This window comes from Passer domesticus, chromosome 5, assembly GCF_036417665.1.
Source record: "Passer domesticus isolate bPasDom1 chromosome 5, bPasDom1.hap1, whole genome shotgun sequence".
In the NCBI taxonomy this organism is placed as follows: domain Eukaryota; kingdom Metazoa; phylum Chordata; class Aves; order Passeriformes; family Passeridae; genus Passer; species Passer domesticus.
Genome location: NC_087478.1, coordinates 37276459 through 37299223, shown reverse-complemented (window position 1 = coordinate 37299223; position 22765 = coordinate 37276459). Strand labels below are relative to the sequence as shown.

General features: G+C 39.8%; 1 protein-coding gene and 1 long non-coding RNA gene across 7 annotated transcripts in view; one reads left to right on the top strand and one right to left on the bottom strand.

The window, feature by feature from the left end:
- SYT1 (synaptotagmin 1) overlaps positions 1-22765 on the bottom strand; it is a 330603-nt gene that overhangs the window by 91161 nt on the left and 216677 nt on the right. The window lies entirely within an intron of this gene.
- Positions 295-2757, top strand: LOC135301338 (uncharacterized). Its single transcript, XR_010363088.1, has 2 exons — positions 295-613; positions 2435-2757. It is a non-coding gene; the product is annotated as an uncharacterized LOC135301338 (long non-coding RNA).

Genomic DNA, 22765 nt, shown 5'->3' with positions numbered 1-22765 from the left:
GGGTATGCTCTAGGACTTCAGTCAGAAATGCAGGAATGAAGCCTATTTGCAAAAGGAGAGTGTAGACAAAAAGAAACACATGGCTTACTCCTGGGCAATAGCAGGGCACTGAAAGGAGTAAGCTCTAGGAATGTCTTGAATCAAGGCATTTTGAGTACCAGTTTTGCATACTTCACTCATGCTGAACAACAGTCAGACATGGATGCAGACAAATGTGAGCTCTCTTATCCCTCTCTGTTGTTTCCTCCCACAAATGCCAGGCAGAGTTGTATGCATGTTGTGGGTCATTTGATGCACCTGTTACATTTCACAAATAAAGCAGCTGTGATGCTCTTAGATTATAATTTTAGTTTGGGTTCAGGGGTCTGTTTACAAGGCTTATCTCTGGACCATACCCATAGGTCATGCTTGTACTTGTGTTCCACAGTGATCTGTGAGAGCATAATGGACACAGTGGGAATACAGGTTCCCAATGGTCACCTAGTGATGCTCCAACTGCAAAAGGCAATTTGCCCATGACAGTGAACCTAAGCCAAAGCAAATCCCTACAAACCTCAAGTTCTCAGGACTGACTGCTTCATTTCACTGACTTGCTTCTACTGAGCTGCACTAGGTACAGCCTGTGTCCCAACCTGTCATTAAATCTTGGTCCTTCGAGCATGCTAGATTCTAAGGGAAGGATGTATTACTGAGTAATTCAATTTAAGAGCTACAAATTTTGTCCTTTATATAAAGACATCCTTACTAGGCTTTACACAAAATACTTGGAGAGGTACAGGCCTCAGGACTAAAACTGACATTTCCGTTAGATGATCTAAAATTATCAAATGCCTCAGAGGACATCTGACTGCAGAGGAAAGACTTTAAGGGGGAAGCCACAAAATGTGTAGCGGCATCAAAGTGCTGCAGTCTGGGAAAGAGAATAAAATCCTTAATCCTAGTGATTTTCTTCCCTTTCTGAGTGCAGTGTCAGAAGAAACTTTACCAACTTAGAACACAAATAGAAGGAAGGTCAATGAAGAACTGAAGAGAAGAGCTGAATTAAAAAGTGAAGACTCCCATACCAAAATACTGTTCACCAAAATTCCCAATTAAGCAATTAAGCAGCCCCATTTAAACTGTGACACCAAAGGAGTATCAGATGATGGCAGCTTCCATATTATTCAGGCCCATAGCACATTGGAATAGACAAATACTAATAATCTATGTTTCAGAAGGGGCATGATGCTTAACAAGAAGCTGCAACTGCCAAATAGCTGTATGTGAAGCACATTGCTGTAATCTAAAGCTGTGGTAGCCTGAACATGGGCTCACTGGCAGTTTTAGTTTATGAAACTGTAGTTTTTTCTTTGCTTTTTGCACTTACAGCTTCTAATCAGGGAGGAAATTCCATATATATCCATATTCAGACTTTTTATATTGAAATTCCCCAGGGACAATGTTCTGGAAATCAATTTGACATTCATCAGAATTTACTTATAGAAAATGTCCTGAAAGCAAGGACCCAGGTAAAAGATACCAGTACCACAGCAGAAGGAATACAAAGGTGATCAACACAAAGAAATGAAAATGCTGATACATGGTAAAATAACTCAGGAAAGACAAAAAGTGAAAATACATACTTGCAGATACCAATGATGTAAATACTAGCATTCAGGCTTATACAGCTACATTTCCACCCCAGACAATCTTCTGCGTGCTCGTTTTAATAGCATCCTTGAAAAATATTACTTTTACTTTCTTACAATCATTGGAACATTTTTTTTCCTGTTTAAAGTTCATGCTGCTACCTTTGACCCATCACTAGAAAGAACCATTAGTAAATAACTTAATGAATGCACTCATGTTTGTATTTCTCCCCTTTATTTTTTGAGCATGTGCATTTGCACATGCAACTGCAAGACTCTCTCTATGAATAGTTTATGGAAATTACTGAAGCCTTAACTCTGCTAAAGGAAGTATGTTCTGACAGTGAAAGATCTCCACAAAAAATAAGTCTGTGGAAGTGCACTGATCAGATGAGTTCACTATCAGAATATACCCCTGCCTATAGCTTTTTAGACATTATCATGCAAGATTATGCAAACTTTCTATGACTGAACATTCCATTCTTTGCAAATAAACCCACACTGAATTTAGCAGCAATCCTTGATACAGCTACAGATTTAGCCAAGATGCTCGGGCTATTTGAGAATATGATGTGCCTACTGTACTTATGTGCTCAAAAACTGGAAATCAAAATGCATAAAACAACCAAGGGCAAAACTACACATACTACTGTAATTTGCAGGTCATTTATGTTTATTACTGCTGGTATGAATTCACCTTTTATAGCATGTGATACGTTCTGTCAAAGTAAAACACAATTACCCAACACTGTATCTTCTTCCTGCAGAGCACAACTATTTGTCTGTGTTCCTGCCTCCCTCTTTAGGTGTTTTGCTCCCTCTCTCCTCCAGTTCCTCACTGCTCAGCCTCATCAGCTCCTCTGCCCCTTGTCTCTGGAGACACATGGGGGAGAAAGCAAGATGGAAGAGTCCAGATGAGACAGGATGGTGAAGCAGCCAGAGGGAGGAAGTAAAGCTGCTGAGATATCTCCTTCTTGAAGGAAGTACCTCAGAGAGATAGGCCTTCAAAGACCTTCAAGCTTAAATGTCAGGTTTCATCTGTATAAATATTACAATGAAGACAGCTCCTCTGTTAACCTCCACCCCCAATCAAAATGAGACAGAATAAGAGCAGAAGAACATTAGCACAGCCCTGCACTCTGCTGGCTCTGTCACTATCACTTGGGGCTGCTCTTTTGGGCTCATTTTCAGCTCAGCTAAGGCACCACGTCCTTGGTGGCCAGATGGCTCCTCAGCAAGGTCCCTCCTGTGGTCTCCAGCAGCTGGCTGCCCTTCCCAGCAGTGACATGCTTCTGCAGGGATGCCCGCTCCCCTCTTACCCTTTCACAGCTCTCAGCCCTCCTGCAGGCTCCTGCTTCCCACTTCCTCCAGCAAATACAGCAATTTCTTCCATTACCCTCTATGAAAGAAGATACACTGCACCTGGCACACAATGACCCACAGCAGACAGCAGCAGCCCAGCTTCCTGCTGCATAGCATTCCCAAGGGAATGACTGTAACGCTGGCCAGTGTGACAAATAAAACAGCCCCCCTTTCCAGCAAAACCTCTAGATCACTTCACACGGAAAACAGTGTAGGGAAAGGAATGACTTCAGGGAAAGATGTTTTCTACTCCAGTAGGGTGGCTGTAGCCAGGTGAGGGTCAGTCTCCCAGGTGACCAGTGACAGGATGAGAGGACACAGCCTCAAGCTGCACCAGGGCTAGATGTCAGAAAAAAATTCTTCACAGAATGCATTCCAATGCTTCAGCATTGGAATGGGCTGCACAGGGAGGTAGTTGAGTCACCACCCCTGGAGATGTTTAAAAAGGACTTGATGAGGCACTCAGGGCCATGGTTTAGGTGGTAAGGTAATGTTGGGTCACAGGTCAGATTCAGTGATCTCAAAGGTCTTTTCCAACCTAGTTTACTCTGTGATTCTGTGAGGTAATATTTCTAGAATGATTACTCTTATTGGTTCATATATTTGTTGCCATAAAACTTATAAAACAAAAAATGAGTTCAGGATCTAGAAAATTACCAGAGACAGTGCTGTGGCACCCCAAGCAGCTGGGAAAGATAAAGAAGGGCTGGAACCTCCAACCATACCTGCAAGCCAGAGAGGTTTGCTGAGTACTCTTCAAAAACTATGTACTAACAACAGTTGAGGCCAAATACTTCCTTGAAAAGGGACAAAATGAAGCTAATATTCAACTATGACAAACAAATATGTAGAAGTCTGAGATGACTGCTTTCCATCATGTGAACAATTCTATTTGTGGTTAAAATGATGCCTTAAGTTTTAGCTTTCATAATATCCAGATTCTGTACTGCACTAGTATATAACTCTGAACTTCACACAAAGTGTGAGCAAATTCTCCTCACAGTTCAGTTAGATAAAAAAATCCTTTTCCAGTCCAGGAACCAAGAACACCATTGCAGCTTCAGGCCCAAAAATTATAAACAACAGTGAATTGAGAAGAGCAATCTGGGAGGATGGGACTTCACAGTCCCATGAAGCTGTAAGTGGACATTTAACCCCAATACGTAAATGGACCAAAACTTATAAAAGTGTAAAAACTTGTGACCCGTTGTCCATCTTGGGTATAGCCTTGGCCAGGCTCTTGTACTGCCCAAGGTTCATCCTTTGAAGGCCTTTCATAAATAACTACTTTATTCCTTTAACTGTCTAGCCTCTGTTCTAGGTGGCCTCTCAAGGCATCAAAAATGCCTTTCACTTTTCTTGTGATATCCACAATATATTGCACCTCTAACCTCGATTGATAGACTGTAGGAAAATAAAACAATAGAAAAAATCTGACTTGGAACTGGAAGCTTCAAAGGGAAAAAATACTCCAGCTGTATCAATCCCAGAACACAAAAATCAAGTGAATAAGCCTCAAAAATAATGAAACTGATGGGAAATACGCCTATGTATGTTTGATTTTCTGGTTTATTCTTTCTTGCCTACATATCTTTGATATAATTGTTTGCAATGGACACTGGTTTTATACACCTTTTCAGTTTTTGAACATTTGGGTAGATTGTATCACATTTTCCAGGTTTGCCCTGAGAACATGAGAGTCAGTCATGTATTTAAATGTTTGAAAGTGCAATCACATTTCTTGCATTCTGCAATTAGTCATTCATACTACATATAAATATTATAAATTCCCACATTAAGTATGAACTCCACTGCCTAGGAAGAAAGAGCTAATTTGCATACCTTTTTTATAAAATACTATGCAGGGGTAAAGTCCTTTAAAAGAGGAACAGATTTGTGAATTCTGACAAGATGAACTTATAGAAACTCTGTGTTTGCCAATGTTCTGTTAATATATACAATCTTAACACAGGACTATCACACAATGACTTAGGATTTAAAGGACAATAACTACTATTAAAAGATAACAAACACTGGAATAGTACATCACTTTCCCAGTGAAAGTGAGAAACAGCGTTATTTCTTTCTGGTATTTAATATTAACTTAAAAGTTCTCAAATAAAAAATTGCTCACATATAGCAATTTTCACCAGTAGATCACAAAGTGTCTTGGTAAAGGGGGTAGGTATCTGAACTTCACAGGTGGAGACACACATTCATACAAAATAAAATCACCTTGGTTACAACACAGAAAACAGTGTGGGAGCATCAGAGCAGCAAAGTCCATGTCAGCTGCAGCTCCTAGGCACCCACTCACAAGCAGAGGGAGCTACGGGCTGGAGGATGTCATGCACACGATGCAAGCAAATACCACCAGAGGAGGCACCCCAGCACCACCCTGGGGTGCATGCACACTGCTTGGGGCCCTGGTAGCACAGAGGCCACAAAAACTCACAGCCAGAATGAACCCCTCCAGCACACCATATCATCAGCATCGTGGGCCATGAACGGCGGCAGAACCAAGCACACATCAGAGGTGCTCTGCATCATAGCATCAGGCCCCTTAAGGCTGCAATCTTTCCAACATGTCCCACTGGCACCTCAGCTACTGCAGTTCCTGGAGCCTTGCTCAGACCTTAGGGCACCTGCTCCTCTCTCTTCTTCCCAAGCAGCAAGTCAGAGGACCACTTTCAGATTTTCTACATGGATGTTTCATACAAAAGAGTGATGCTGCTGAGAAGGACAGGAACATGGCACTTCCTACCCTGGTGAAACAGTTACTATCTGTAGGGTAGTTACTGTGCCACAGAGAATGTAATGACATGCCTTGCTCTGAAAATGTTCCAGCCCTGCGGAAGCCTTTGGGACCTTAAAACTTAATTTTATCATTACAGATCTGTAGCACAAACAAAGAGATTTGAGTTTCATTTTTCATGCTCTGCTACTGTGGTGCATTAAACCTGGATAGATTCTAGGTGCCTGCCAAAGCTCCAAAGCTGCTGTATCCCTCCTCTCCTCAGCTGGGCAGAGGAAAGTAAGTATCATGGAATGTCCTGGGTCAAGATAAGGACATGGAAAGATCACTCACCGATTACTGTTGTAAAACAGACTCAGCTTGGGGAAATTAGCTTAATTCATTACCAATCAAGTAAGGTATGAGAAATAAAACCAAATATTAAAACACCTTCCCTCCACCCTTTCCTTCTTTGTGGGATCAACATTTCTGCTAACATTCTCTACCTCCTCCTCAGTGATGCAGGGGGACAGAGAATGGGGTTTGCAGTCAATCTATCACACATCTCTACCTCTCCTACGCACTCCTGCAGGGGGAGGACTCCTCACACTTTCCCCTTGCTTCAGCGTGGGGTCCCTGCCATGGGAGACAGTCCTCCACAACCTTCTCCAATACAGGTGCTTCCTACAGGCTGCAGTTGTTCACAAACTGCTCCAGCACGGTCCCACCCTCAGGGTGCAGTCCTGCAGGAGCACACTGCTCCAGAGTGGGTCCTCCATGGGATCACCAGTCCTACCAGCAAATCTGCCCAGCCTGGGCTTTACTCCCCACAGAGCCTGCCAGGACTCTGCTGAAGCTCAGGCTTCCCATGGAGTCACAACCCTCTTCAGGCCTTCACCTGCTCCAGTGCGGGGGCCTCCATGGGCTGCAGGTGGATCTCTACATTCCTGTGGACCTCCAGGGGCTGCAGGGTCACATCCTGCCTCACCATGAGCTTCAGGGGAATTTCTGCTCCCGTGCCTGGAGCACCTCCTCCGCTCTGCCCGGACCTCAGGGTCTACTTCTTACTTGAAGCTTTAGAAACAATCTTTTTTCCTTCCTGATCTCTGATTGCCATTTTATTACCCAGACAGCAAATCTGTGACCAGAATCCACACACTCAGATGAAGCACTGAGTTATATACCACAGAGCAAACAGAATTCCCTCTTCATACATACTAAACCCATGAACCTGCCCATAGAAACAGGTCTGCTGTTCCTTAGCTTTGTTGCCAGCTCAGATTTCAATTTACCACCTCATAAAATTTTTGGTAAAATTCCCAGTGAAATGTATTGCCTCTCCATGTGAAATCAGGTCAAATGTTAAAATGTAAAGTACTTCTATTTTGTAAACAATCAAATTCTCTTCATAAAGGTATGACAGTCTTTCCTTTAGAACTATATCTTTTGCCTCCACGCATTACACAGCCCAGGAGAGTGATATGAACAGATACTAAGCAGGTTCTTATGTCTGTTTTTATCCAACCCTTGAAAAGGTCTGTGATGAACTTGTTTCTTTGTCCCTCTGAAAGGTAAGATAAAGACAGATTAAAAAGACTCTTCTACAGCCTAGAATGTTATATATATATATATGCATTGCACATGTCCTCCACTCATTAAAGAAACAGATGTATTCTGCAGTTAAGGATTTTGGGAACAGTTAATTTCAAAAATTTATTAATACTTTCAGACATAAATGCCTTTGTTGGTGTTTTTATTTATTTTCAAATTGGTTCAACAGCAAGCATTCACACACTTAAGTATAGTAAACAGTGAGAAAGACCAATTTTTAATAGGCTGGGGACCTTTTTCTTCAGTATCCACAATGATTTACCAAAAATTAATTGCATGGTTGTAGTACTGATAAATCAATTATAAAAAACAATCAAGGAGCAAAGCAAAACCAATCTTCTTCTTCCAGAGAGAATTATGTTAATACAATTGCAGTACGTAGGCAGCAATTGACCATACATGAAGGCACATTTCTTTCTGTGACAGGAATGTATTTCAAAAAGAATATTCCTTGTGCTGGGCAGTAGTGTATCTCAGTAAAATCAACCAAATATCTGCATTTTTTGATCTGAAATGTACAGCTAAAACTTTGAAAAAAATTCTTTCATTAAATATTATCTTTATTAATAGACATTCATTTGTGTGTGGGTAGTGCCTACAGGCACTGACTCAGAAAAAATGCCTCACCAGATCAGACACTGCACACAGATTAAATAAAAGGACAATCTTGCCTCAGAGGGTTTTCAGTGAAAGAGCCTAAACCTGTGTGGTGGGCATGTGCCCATCTTGGTCTGACTGCCCACAAGAGCTGTGCCCTTGCTCAACCATCAGCCTACAAGAATGCACCAGATGTGCCCACTGCCAGATCCGGTGTGTCCAAGCACATCACAGAGCTCCCCTGTCCACAGCCCTTGCTAAATAGCCCTTCTATCTTCTCACCAAGATCCTCCTAGGATCCTGTCCACATGGGACATGAATGCCCTATTTCTGGAGAGAACCCACCCAGACAGCTTGGCAGCTCCATATCTCACCAGTGGCCAAGCTTATGGCTATGGCTGGGCCCTGAAACAAAGGACACAGGAAATGAAGTGGTTCTCTTTACCAGGACCCTCCAAAAGAAGTGCCTAAGCTGACATATTCCAATATGACTTGCTAGTCAGGCACTTGTAGTTTGTTCCAGATTAAGACTGTATAATCTTGTCTATTTTTTTGCACAAATGGTTGTATGGCCAGCACTTTCACATTTAGTGTGAGATTAAATTCAGTGTCCCTAGTCACCCTGACTGAAAGATCTCACATGGTTCATAATCTTTGTTTATAGTCTGGCTGTAACACCAACATTGGTCCTTAGGTGCTACGGTTGCAGGTACAATTACCATGAGCCACACATGTTCATGGGGATCATCAATAAGGTGCACTTTTTTGGTTCAGTGTCCTCTCAAATCTGAATGCAAGTGGGTGCTAAGACTGCCAGGTAATCGTGGTCTTGGTGCATGGCCAGCAATGCCTGAGGTGCACCATACACAGGCAAGAGCTCAGAGCATGTATCAGTCATAGAAAGAGGGAGAGCAGGGTGCTGGAGCTGTGACTGAGCTGCTCCACCTCAGGATGGCTCTGCTACTGCAGCAGAACTTAGCAAGGCTGGTTGCAGTTGTATGTATGCATTTTTCCAAGGGACATCAGATTGTATATCAACAGTACAAATCATGCAGGGGTATGCAGGAAATTCCTGGCAGGCATTCTGCTCAGCTCATGGACATGACACTGGTTCATGAGACTGGGGGCATAATGCTGTGGGCTCTGCTGCACTGGTTCATGGTGTGTGCCTGGCTGGTCAGGGCAGCTGGGCCATCTGTTCTGCGTGGTTTGCCAGACTGCCTGGGGCTGTGTGCTGAAGGACTCAGTGGTCCCAGGCTGGCACCCCAGGCATTCAAGCTAAAATCTTTTCATGACCTCTATCTATTAAGCAGAGGTACTGCTTGGGATATTTATAGTGATTTTTCAAATTTCAAGAGAACACATACCAACAGACCAGCTATCCTAAGCCTCATCCCAGTGCTGGGATGGAAAGACAAACCCATTCTCATGTCACATCTCACCTCTGCCTCAAAAAAGCACCACAAAAGACAAATCCATTTGCTCCTTCCTTGCCAAGAAAGCACCACTGGTATGAATGCACACAACAGCTTTTGCCACTCTGTGCTCTGTTCCACCAGCACACAGCTATCACCATGATGTGTATAAGAATACATATTATAAAAATGCAGTTGTGTGGAACCTGCACGTTATTACACAGTTATACTGCTAATACAGAAAAATGAAATTTAATCTGGTTATTCACAGACTGTATACAACTCAAATCTCTCAGACAAAATGTTTTCACCTGCTATTTAATAATAAAAGCAGGCTTTGACCTTCCTTTCTCTTTTTATGTACTCATTTTCATTTTAAAAGACTGAAGCAAAGAATCTAAACATGGGTTGGGCCCTTGCTTAGTATTTTGACCTCCTTTATTTTGAAAGAAGCTTGCAAGGTTGCAAGCTTATATGAGCAGTGGCCTTTGTCAGAAAAAATCTATTTCCAAGGTATGGTTAAGGTTAATAGCCATGTTGCTATTCTTTTTGAGAAGCTCATTCAGCAGCACAATTATGATAAGGATGATGATGATTGATTACTAACTTCTGTCTTTTTGCACAAAAAGCACCATTCCTGACTGGATAACCATAAATGCTGTAATGATCATTAACGCTGTTGCAGGAACCACTGCCAAAGTGATAAATAGATTTGGTTTACATTAGCTACCAGTCTAAAAGCATCATTTGACCTCATTAATAGATCTAATAAAATCTGGAATTATGCTCCATAAGAAGACTGTCCTTTTTAGAACAAGAAGCCCATGCCTTTTTTTCTGATCTCCATAAATATATGAGCTGAAATTTTGTACCATCATAAGGTCACAATTCTCTCCAAAACACTCAGTGCAAATGCTGGGCATTCAAGTTTGTCTTACTTCTTCAGTCTGGAAGAAACTTAAACTGTTCCTGGGGGGCATTAAAAGATACCTGTACAAGACCAGTGAATCTGCATTTCTTGGAAAAGTGGTCAGTTTGCTGAAGGAACCAAGGACATATTAATGCATAGTAAATTTCATGTTATAAAATTTCATGTTATAAAATTTCATGTTATAAAATTTCATGTTAGTACTCTGAAACTGCCTAGGTATTATATGGCTGATGTATAGACACAGCATTTTAGATTTATGAAAAGGTAAAGATGCAGACTGCATTTGATGCCTTAATCCACAGTTCCTACATGCTACAGTTTCTTTTTTGTTAATCTTCAAAGTACACATATAACATACTTCTCACTGCTGCTGTACTTCTCACTTTGCCTACTTAGCAATGTCAGAAGTTCATAATTCAGCATACCTGGAATACATTTTCTTTCATACTGTGCTTTAGCCTTCTGCTAATTAGCCTAAATAATTAGTTTACATGAGCTCTAGTCAGGTCTTATATTCAGCTGGGCCATGAGAGTGTGTTGTAACTGTTATAGCTGTAACTCAAAGTGATAGTTTTAGTTTCACATTCAGATGATGTGGATCTGAAAGAAGCCTGGCAAAGACTGTTTTATAGCTCACATATCATCCTGAAGGACAGCACTACATGTTCTTGTATAGTGTGGATTAATAGAGCAAGTATGTACCAATACTTTTTTGGTGGACCTGTCAAGTGAAAACAACTATTATCAGTATGTCTCTTAAGAGAGAAACTCTCCCTAAAAATTTCACCTACTATTTTGATCACTCTTTAAAAAAAATGATGTAAAGTAGAGGGTGGAGTATGACTATGCTAAGGACAGCAGAGGAACCATGAAAAAGAAGACTTCTCATCAACTTCTGTATTTTATTTGGTGATTGCTGCTGATTCTAAAAGTCAATGATGCTGATAATGGGAACCAGAAATCTGTTATCCCCTCTGATTTTGGCTTATAGTTTGAATTATTTCCTATACAATGCCATGACTTACAGCATGAGTTAGAAGTGCAGTCGTAAATAAAAGCTTCTGGCTAGATGAAGGAATTTATTTTAAGTCTCTTCATTTCCTGGAGGAACATTCAAACTATAACATTAACAATAAAGTTTACATATATTAAGAGTGGTGAGCTGTGTTACCAGTTTCATATCAGAAGACCCAGCCTTGTTTTAGTCCTACCCTCATTCACCCAAAACAAGGACCATAGGCATCTGTCCTTCAAAGGCATTTTAATTCCCCACTGTCGAGTGGGCAGGTGAACCAGTCTGCTGCTCTGAGACATGTGTTAGGGATTTCTGATAAAAACCCTCCATTTGAAATCCCTGTACCTGGCTTGTTGCTGGACAGCCAGCCTGGGAGGCTTTTCATTGTTCTGAGACCCCATGACTCCCACCTGTGCTGAGCCTGAAGGCCAGCCATGTAATACTAACTGCAGGCTGCAAGCTTTTCTCAAATTATGCCAGTCATTCTTCCTGGATATGACAGAAATAAATTCCCTCTCTCAGTACCTGACTCCACCTTTGATTATCTGCATTAGGTGTCAGTTCTACCTAATGCTGCCCAAATGAAAAGCAGACACATTCTGGGCACTTACATCCCTTATGGGATGTAGCTGTACGAGCTCAGCTCACAGAAAGAGCATCCTTTCCTCCATCCTATCGACCCTGACTGTGCTCAGCACAGATTGATCCTACAAGTACATCCAGACCAGACTTTTTGCACTAAGTGAAGCATTCCTGTAAGGGCACATTGAAAACTCAATGCTGAAATGTCACAGCTTCTTCTTGTAACTGGGAAGAGAACAGGAAATGGAACCATATGCCAGGTCTTAAAGTCAATTATTAGACATTCTTGTTTCATTTTGCTGCAGAAAACAGTCTCACGGTCTGACTCTGAAGTTCTATACAAGATTTGAATCTACAGTCCTCTGGCTGACACCACTCCATGCTCACTGCTTATCTTTGAATTGCTTTCTGAATGATTTGTTAGTTGCATAATGAGAGAATAGTGTTATGTTCCTTTTAAAAACAGGAAGACAGCAGGCTTAAAGATCACAAAGAATGCCACTAAACCTTGAGAGCAATAAATTTAGCACCAGACCCTGTGTACACTCCTCTCCTGAGACAGACATACATTTAATTACAAAATAAATTTTTACTCTAGTAATAGTTTGCTGCAGTATTTACAGCCAACCTTAGAAACTGCTCTTGATGAACATATTTTCTTACTGCTATTTAAAAGCCACTACATCCCCTCATTTTCAAGAGTTCATCTCACTTACTAAAATCATTTAATTAAACCCTATTCTTCTTACTGGATTAATTTCATTGCTGCTAATCAGAGACTGAAAAAAAAATCATCAAATCTTAACATTAGAAGCACACAGCAGAGTTCTTGTTACTGTCTCTCTATATATACATTTTTAATGGATTTGATGTGATTAATCTCTGGCTTGGCCAGAAGAGAAAAAAAAAACTGGAAAGGAATGCCAGGGAATGCCTCGGAAAAAACAATCACTCCTGGAATTAAAAGTCAGTCTGCTGAAATCGAGGGCTGTGTTTCTGGTGACTTCCGTCCAGTAAATTTTCTGTCCCAGGTTTCCAATTCCTCTGGCAAGTATTCTGCCATTAACTAAAGAAGCTCTCTCTTATTAAAAACTTTGCTACAGCTCATCAACCATTCTTTCAAACCTATAGCACCACCAGTAATGAACAATTAATCCTCAGCCTCCTCAGAACTGAGTTAAGCTTGGAACAGAGAGGGAAAAGCAGCAAAAGAAAATGGGTTCTGTGAAGCATGAAGAAATTAAAATAAAAAAGATGATAAAGAAAATAAACATTAATGGTAGATGAGCAATCAATAAAGTCCAAAGCTTGCAAAGATTGCCTTGGCAACTAAGTGCTCTAAAGGAATTTAAATAAGTATAAATGGAATCTGAGAAAGATTTATTTAAGAGTGAATTAATTCTTCAGTGTATTTTCCTTTTTTTCTTTCTTTGCATGATTTTCTCTTAGGCTACTTCATTTTCTGCATATGGTGCCACAGGACAGCAACAGATTTATCTCTAAGTTTTATATGTTCTTCCATAGTGATCATTGTTAATATAAATGTTAACGCATTTAAATTAATGCAAATGAGATAGTGGTTTGTTATTGGCTGAAAGTGCTTCAAAAAAGACTAATAGTGATACACAGATGCAACTTTGCATCTGCAGTCTAATTAAAACTAATCTAATTAAATACGGTGCCTCTACAAATTCATTTGAGCACTACAGAGAACGCACAGAATTCCTTTTATAGTTGGACAGAGCTTCCAAGAGCCAGTGTGTCTGCCATTTCACTTCATTTGGAACCACGTTAATAGCAGGTGAGTAATCAGCAAATCAATTCTCCATGGCTGCTTTGGAATTGTTCACTCAGAGAGGCAGTGATAACGCATCCATACATATAACAGCAATGGAGGCGACATGGAGGCAATGTCCTTTCATTATGCAAAACAATACAGCTAGAAAAAAGAAGAAAGAAAAAAGCTTGAAGCTGTAAGTCATCCTTTAGCCTCACTTATTAAGGAAGAATTCTACAAAAAAATACTTTTGCAAATGAGTTACATTACTGAAGTGAGTTGTTCACAGCAAAGTTGGGCATCATCAAAACTTTGTCCTATCTAGCTATTCCTTTTAAAATACTTTTTTCCCCCCCGGCAAATAAACATTCCACAGATATTGTATTCAGTAAGAAAACTTACTGCTCTCAACTGAAATTCTGCCATAAGCTATTGCAGCACTGAGATCTAAAATGGCAACAAGGCAATAAAATAATGTCTTCTCCTCTCAAAAAATTCAGTAAGAAATCTCATGCTGGAAAACTGTCTTAAAATGTTTAAACCAGCTATAGCCACAGGAAAGAAGGTCAAAGGACAAATCCTGATGAAGAGAAATTTTCATCACAACAGACTTCTATAAGGTATTCTAGTAGAAAAAAATACTCTGCATTCCCACCTTCTATTACAACCTAAAGTAACTATGTTTGTTGAAAACCAAAGAGAAAAATGTATGGTGCTTGGCAGGAATCTGAATCCTTGTAAAGAGGCTGTCCAGAACTTATCGTTTTTCCTCTTTAATCCTTTTTCAAGGCTCACCAGATTACCAAAATGTCAAATATCCATATTAATATCCATAAAATGTTGAATTCCAATATGTCTTTGACTTTGTGAAGCAGGCATGGTTCTATATTCCTGGGAAAATCTCTGTATCAGGCCAAACTTTGTGTTACAATAGATTAACGGAATGAGAGTATGCAAAAACTATACTGTGGATATGACACTCTCCTAGAGGTCAGCAAATTGAATCTTCCACCCATTTTAGATGAAATATTCACTGTGTAAAAATGGAAAACAGGGTTGAGAGCAGAGCTCTGAAGACTTCTCTTTCCTCAGCTGAAGCTCTAAGCAGTGACCAGCATATTTACCCCATGTAAGGCAGAGACCAAGCCACTTCTCCCACAGAACCGTGGTTTTGAGTCCCTGGCTCTCCCACGGAGGATTTCTGTGCCACCCTCAGAGAGACAGATGAGTGATGCATTCTCCATGCAGTCTAATCTTCAGGCTATAGGGTCTCTCTCTTCTCTGTGGGGTGAGATACCTGGGTTTAAACTTGTTTAGGCTAAGATGCAAGTCATGTTCTTCCTCATCTCCTGGCAGTGCCTTAGCAATTATTCCTATTACAAAATAAAACTGGGGACGACATTTGGTATTTCCCTTTCCTTCTTCAGCCCGACTGTAGTTCCACTACCTCCAAGAATGAAAATACAACCTCCAAGTAAAAAACAGCAATAGATATGACAAGTAAATCCCATAGTGAAAATTGAGTCTGCTGTTTGAAAAAACATACATAGAGGGCTCTGTTAGGAAAAAGAAATAATAAATGATGAAAAGTCTCCAAAATGGCCCATTAAAGTAATTTTCTTTGCTGTCTGATATGTAGAGTTCCAATTTGAGTCCTTTCAGTTATAAGTAGTTACATTAATTTCAGCAAAACTATGCTTAACAATGTTTGTAGGATTATGTCTTGAGGTGAATTTACTAATGCACAAGGGAAAAAGCACTGCATGTTTGTGACAGCATTCCTTTAACCTAGGAAAGATAACTATGGTGATTTATAAAAAAGGGATACTTTGCTAAGTCATAACTGATTTTCAGACTGAAATTGCTAATCAAATAGTAATTTTCATGGTATTTTTCTATATCCCAGCGTGAAATTTACTCTGTTTTAGAAGCCTGCATAAGACATTTTTCACAATACAAAACTTGTATTAGGGTGAGGTTTGAGTTGCACAGGCTGTCACAGAGGCCCATGCAACAAAATGACTATTCCCCTCTGTGAATATGTGCCCTGAACGTTAGCAGCACCATGCACTACACTAAAAAGCCTCAGTGTAATAAAGACGTGTAAAATAAAGAGGCTTTTTTCTCCTAAATATATGAAAATAAAACATGAAGAAAAGTTGAAAATAAAGAGCATTTAACTTTATATGAGGGAAATTTTATTCAGATCTAGACTTTCTGGATGCATTTCATAATATATCAGAGAGGCCACACCTCAAGAACTGTGTTCTTAATTTTGAGTTGCTTCAAGTCAAGTAAGACACTGAGGTGCTGGAGAGAAGGGCAACAAGGCTGGTGAAGGGTGTGGAACACCAGTCCAGTGAGGAGTGGCTGAGGGAGCTGGGGATGTTCAGCCTGCAGAAAAGGCTCAAGAGAGACCCAATCACTCTCTACATCCCCCTGAAAGGAGGCTGTAGCCACGTGGGGTCAGTCTCTTCTCCCAGGTTACCAGAACAGGGCAAGAGGAAATGGCCTCAAGCTGAGCCAGGGGAGGTGCAGGACATCAGGAAGAATTTCTTCACTGGAAGGGCTGTCAGCATTGGAAGCGGCTGCCCAGGGAGGTGGCGGAGTCACCACCCCTGGAAGTCTTTAATAAACAATGTGGCACTTAGCTCTACGGTTTAGTTGACAAGATGGAGATTGGTCAAAGGTTGAACCTGATGGTCTTGGAGGTCTTTTCCAACCTAAATGATTCTTGGATTTGCTGATTTTATCATGGTATCACATATTGCCTCAGGAAAGGAAAGTGAACTGTCAAATATAATATTATTTTAAAATACATTATATTTTTATATCTATTTTTATATTTTAATATAATTTTATATATTTTGAGGTTTTGAAGTGTGGCATATACATGTGGCTGTAATTACATCACATTAAGGATATTCATTGCATTTACTTTTTTACTTTTTACTTTACTCTTTTACTTTTTTTACTCTTTTAATGCATTATTTAGTTTACTAATTCATCATTATATATTATTTTTTTTACTATCTTTACTTTTACTCTTGTATTACTTTGATCTCACATTTCTCTTGTGTTCACTCAATGTACAGTATTCGTAAGATGACCTGCTTTTATAATATATGAAGGCTTTATCATGGGCTCAGCCACAGTAAATTGTCTTTAAATCAGCACAGAGTTTTAAGCCACTGCAAATATAGAAAAGTAATTTATATATGGCAAAAACCATAAAGACACAAGAAACAGCAAGATAGAGATTATTTTTAAAAACAACATAGGACATCTCATGTAAAGTTTCTAACTTCTAGAGTTCAAGTTAACTATATTGGTGAGCACCACACTTCATAAAATTTGAATCTTAACCTTGTGCTGCCTTTTCAATAATTTTAATTACTAAGGAATGAAGCAAAATAACATTGTCTTGCCAAAATCATCTAAGAAAGAAATCTGTCAAAATTTGCCTTATTTTCTGATTGTTGACATTGGCACATTACAATACAGCAAAATTAGGGTTTGTTGGGTGAAACCTCAATAAGGGTTTCCAGAAACCAGAAGATAACTTCTGCATATTTTGAGGCGACTGTTTCTAATCTGACTTGTCACAAACTCCTGGATCAGCTAGGTGATGAGGTGCCTGTCCTCGAGCTGAGTAAAAGGAAGTCCTCATTAATATTCCTTTTCAGTGGAGCTTCAGAGCCAAAGCTGTGCCTACATAGAGGAACACTATACTATGTGAGAAGCGCAGTTCACAGAGGTAAAAAGAGGCTGATAGATTTTATTGTTATGGTGAAAAAAAGTCCTTTAATGAAGATAAAGTTTTGTCTCTGTCACCTGCGATAGGCAGTGCTCTTGGAAGGTAGTATTTTTTTTTTTGCTGTGACTAGTATTAAACACATCTCAAATCATAAATAATTTATGCTGGCAGTGTTGTCCCAGGAGAGACCACTAATGTAAGCGAAGCTAGTTATATTTATTCAGGCACATCATGATAGAGGTGACACTTGATGAAAGAATAAATCCTTCCCTGGAGCAAAACTAAATGCCATTTACCTCACTGCCAATGGCTCAGAGACCCAGTATCTCAGCAGTGGTTTCCAAAAACTCAAACACTGAAGAGATCAAAATATCGCCCCAAATAAATGTTATTAAATAACTCTCTAGTCATAGTATTTTAACTATGGCAAACATGAAGACTGCATTTTTTTATCAATAGCCCTTTTATCCTTTCATAAAAGCAGGCTCTGACAGACATACCCCTCCCAAGTGCCTAGGAGTTATTTAATTGGCCTCACATGCCTTCAAGTTGAGCCAGCTCCTGCCTGGGAACAACCTCCTGTAAGCCAGCACTGCAACCAATTTTCCTTTGGCTTCTCTCTAAACTTGGCAATGCTGTGATTTATCCTGGCTCATCTCAATTGTTGATCCTTATCTGAGGTCACACATGATTTTTCTGACTGCCGCTGACATCACAGGGTCATACACAACACACTTTCTGTCTCCTTCTGAAAATGTTTCTTGTCCAACTAGCAGCAGTTGGAAAATCCTTGAGCAGGGATGTGAGATTTCTAGATCATGGTTCAGTGCCAGAACACTCAGCATATTCAAGGAACAAAGAACTACCCCTTACAGGAGGCCTCAGGCTCAAGCGAAAAAACAGCAAATTCTTTCCTTGTAACTTCTGTACATTTATTTTTATTTATAATTAGTCCTGAAGCTACTAAAAAATACACATCAGTATTCAGGTTTGCTTATCTAAAATGTTAGCTGAAAGCTTTCCATTCTTTCTTAGCAAGCTTTGTATGAAATAGAGGGGAAAGTAGACAAATATTGTTTTACATTCATTCTTTTTCATTAAAAGTATCCTATGGCAGACAGCCTGGGAAATAGAGGAGAGACTAGCACTGCCAGGAAGCTTTAAGCCTCTCAGCCATACATCAAAAAACCTTTCAGAGGCTTTAACCCTCCTTCTTCCTTCTGTAACTGTATTCTCCACAGAAGTCAGCATGACAAAACTGTGTTTTTTTCTGGAGAGGAAGGAGGTGTAAATGAGAGAAGAAGATGCTGTGTGATGAGGAACCAGGAAAAAGGAAGGAAAAGAGGCAACAGATGAAAGAGACTGAGAAGAACAGGAGAAGTAAGTCACAAATTGGTTATCATTCACTTTCAGACCACAGATGTGACCTCTGATACTTACAAGTCATACATCCTGTCAACATGGTCTGCAATAGTAATTTTCAGGGTATCAGACATACTGGTCTGTGGAGGTTGTGAAGACATATACTGACTGTCATTAATGGTCACCTGTCTGGTGGAAGCAAATGCTGCACCTTCTTGGAGAAACAATTACTGATTATTACTTTTTTTTAGAAAAGGAAATTTTACATTCAGAATAGGATGAGAGATATTTTATAGCTCTCAGTCCTCTACTCCCAAAACGTCAGTACAAACTATTTTCTTTGCCTCATAAAATATTGTGGGAAAGCAGGGAATATCATCATTGCTTTGCTGTATCAGGAGTTCTCACTGACACTTCAGTCTGCTACTGGCTCCCAACTTGCAGGATGAAAATGCTGTATGAGTAACAAACTTCTGTAATAAAATATCCTGACAATTCTGGTCTATTAAGTTATGTCTGGGAAGTGAATGGTAAGGCCACACCCCAACAATATTTATTTATTTTTTTCCTATGAAGAAAGCTTGTATTCACCTCTTACAAAAACCAAACCAAAGTAACTTTGAAACAGAGAGGCATTGAAGCATCTGCCAATCTATGAAAAGTGATCCATCTTAGCATGTAGGATGGATACAAAGTATGCTCCTAGCACTTGGATTCCCCTGATAGCATGGGGAAGATTACACAAGTTTGCCCAAACAGAGGCACTATCAGCAGCATTGGAGGCAATCCTGTAATTTTGTCTGCAAGGACCAAAGCACTGCTGGGGTCCAGTCAGTGAAAAAATCTTGACCCCTGTAACAGTCTGATGCTGACTTTGAAATGCTTCTTTGAAATGAGTACCACTCAATGCTGAAAGGAGGGAGGAATTAGTGAAGCATCACATGCACTCCCTGCTCATTGCTACAGCACTCTAGCACATCCACCAAAGAAATGAACTGAGCAACTGAACTCTCATGGATGACCTGAACGCAGGGGGAAGCTAAACAACATCATCTGCCAGTATCCTGGAGCCCTCTCAGGCACAGAAAGTGGCACCATGGTGGCCTGCTTCCCCCTGAGCCAGTAATGCTGGGGAACAGCAGTGGTGACATGCTGATGCAAGGGCTGCTGTACTTTGGGGGAAACATAAAACCAACATCCTCAGCTTTTTTGGTGATGAGAGATCCCCTGGGATTTTCCCTAAAAGATTATAATGCCTTACAGCCCCATCCAACTCTCATTAAACGAAATGGAAACAACCTCAATCACATCTGTGGAAATTGGATGTTTGCTGGGTTGGCTCAAGTCCCAAGTGAGGTAATTACATTCTTCCAACAGCTTCCATTGGAAAATTTCTGTGTATGTGTCCCCTTCCCAAATGATCTCAAAGTAGCACTCTACTGATCATTTAAACTAAACAACTGTCCTAAATGGTCTTTTTTTGACAACAATCATGAAAATGTGTGCTGTGATAATAGGCCATGTGAAAAGTGGGTACAACTCCCAGCAAGCAGCCCGCTAAAATCAAATGGAAGGTAAAAGAATTACACTAGTATTTATGAAAGTCAGAAAAAAAATTTGTTCCTACCACTACGTGTGTGTGACACGTCTCTAAAATTACATTAACTTGTAGAGTTACAAACTTTTAATAAAGTAAGTATTTTATATTAAAATAACCACAGCAAAAGTAAAATTAATTTACAATAAAGTAAGAATTAGTGTAGCAGTTCATCAGGTAAATTACAGGACACATTAGAAATGTTATTTACAATTTTGATCCTCCAAACCACTTGTGTGTGACAAATTAAATTTGATGCACCACTCAGGAGCTTAAAGGTTAGTACACATTTAAATATTTTACCAGACTAAACCTTTTGAGATTCTAAAACCTGCTGTGTAGCATTTTAATACCTGGAACCAGCCTGCATACCTATGCTACTCTTACTGGCTGGCTCTATCAAGTAAGAATGCAATCCTATTGTATTTTAAGTTATTTACAAGAAAGGTGCAGGTCGGTCAAGAAAAAAGGCTTGAAACAAGACAAAATTTGCTCACCAATTTGCAGTTGTGCTGCACTGCAGGGTTCAGCTAGTTTTGCTATGCCTTTAGGGATTTGGTATCACAAATTATTTTATGTCATGGGGACACAATTTAGGAGTTTGGTTGGTTGTTTTTAAAAAGGATATATTTTCTGTTCTTTTTCTAACAGGAATTACTGGGATAAATATTTGGTTCAACAGAATAAAATGCTTCTTGTCATTACCATTACAAAATCACAGACAGTGTTCTGAGAAGTAGTAGTGGACAGATCTGTGCATTCTGAAGAATCGAAGCCCAGCTGTCAGTAGGTTCCTTACAAAAATGAGCTGTTGAAAATCAAGGATGTTGCACACTTTAAACACTTAATGCACTAACTGAACAGAAAAGAGATTGTTGCAATTAGTTCCTCTTTTCCATTTTCTCTCTTCCTATACATATTCCTCTTGCATGTCTATATTTATATCAAGAAGAGCATTGTTCAGGAATATTTTTGCAGTATGCAGTCACTGTTACATAAAATAAATGCACGGCTGTTTCAGAATAGTCACGTCAATGTTGACATTCCTTCATGCTATTTTATCACTATTCCCTGAGTTCAGGGAGTACTTACTGTCCATTGGTCCTCTCCACCCATCATACTATTTCCCATTGTCCTGGCCACCTCACTGTCCTAAGACCTAAAACTCATCAATAAATATTTCATGAGGCAAACAAATTTAGAAACTGATATTCTGGAATAGCTTCCTATAAAGTGATTACTATCATTGACTTGTAATCTAAAATGCTATGCTAGGCTGAAATTCATGAATAGTAAGCTCGCCTTATCTTTGTCTGTCCTTCTTCCCTTGCTCATGCTGCAAGTAAAATTGTACCCATGGCATAAAATGAACAAACAGACAGACAAACAAACAACTGACTCCAGGGTTGAGATTTGAAACGTCATATTCCATCTTAAAGCACATGTTTGATAAAAACGGAATCCTCAAGTCTTAGGAAACATGATAAAAATAGCTATTTTGGGAGGAAACATGAGTTTGATACCTAAAGAATAAAGAAGACTGAATGCTGGGTTAGCAAGTATTTTGCTTGTGATGATTTTTTCATGTGAGTTCAGGCTAGGAGAAAAGTGTTAATAAATACATGAAACAACACAGAAGTAAAACAGAAAAGCCATTGAAATCTGGTAAGAAGAAAGGACCAAAAAAGTAAGTATAAGAAAGGTGCAAAAATTATTGAACATTGTTAACTTGTTAGCTATATAAAGAATCTATTTTGCCTCTAAAAAGTGTTTCCAGAAAAAAACCAACCAAAACAAAAAACCCCCCAAAACAACAATAACAACAACAACAACAAAACCCCAAACAACCACCCCCCCCCAAAAAAAAAAAAAAAAAGAGAAAAAAAAACCCAAAAAAACACCAAACCAAAAAACCTCCTAGTCCTGGAGGTTCCCTCCCCATTGGGGTACAACTAAATGGGTTACGGTCCTGACAGAGGTCTAGGAGAAAGCAAGCTTCTTGTGTGGAAATGACTTCCAAACCAACTGGCAGCTCACCAGCTTTCACATACTCCTTCTCCCTTCCTCTTCAAGGAGCTGACACCCCTACTCCCCTGGGTCAAATACATGGTTTGTGTGGCTGCTTCAGACTGACAATAAAGGAGCTGCCAGCCAAGACTCAGGAGTACCACTCAGGCTGCAGCCTACAATACCTTAGGCCCAGGTCTTCCTGAGACTAAAGGAAATCAAGGGATGAAGCTGGAAAACTTGGAATTACCTTTCCTACAGGAACAGCTGAAAAAGAAATGTGGGATTCACATTGCCACATTCTGCAACCTTGTGTGAAACACTTGTTTAAGCACAAGAAGTCTTAAATACCCAGTGTTATTTGCTCAATTTGTCCAAAGACATTTCACA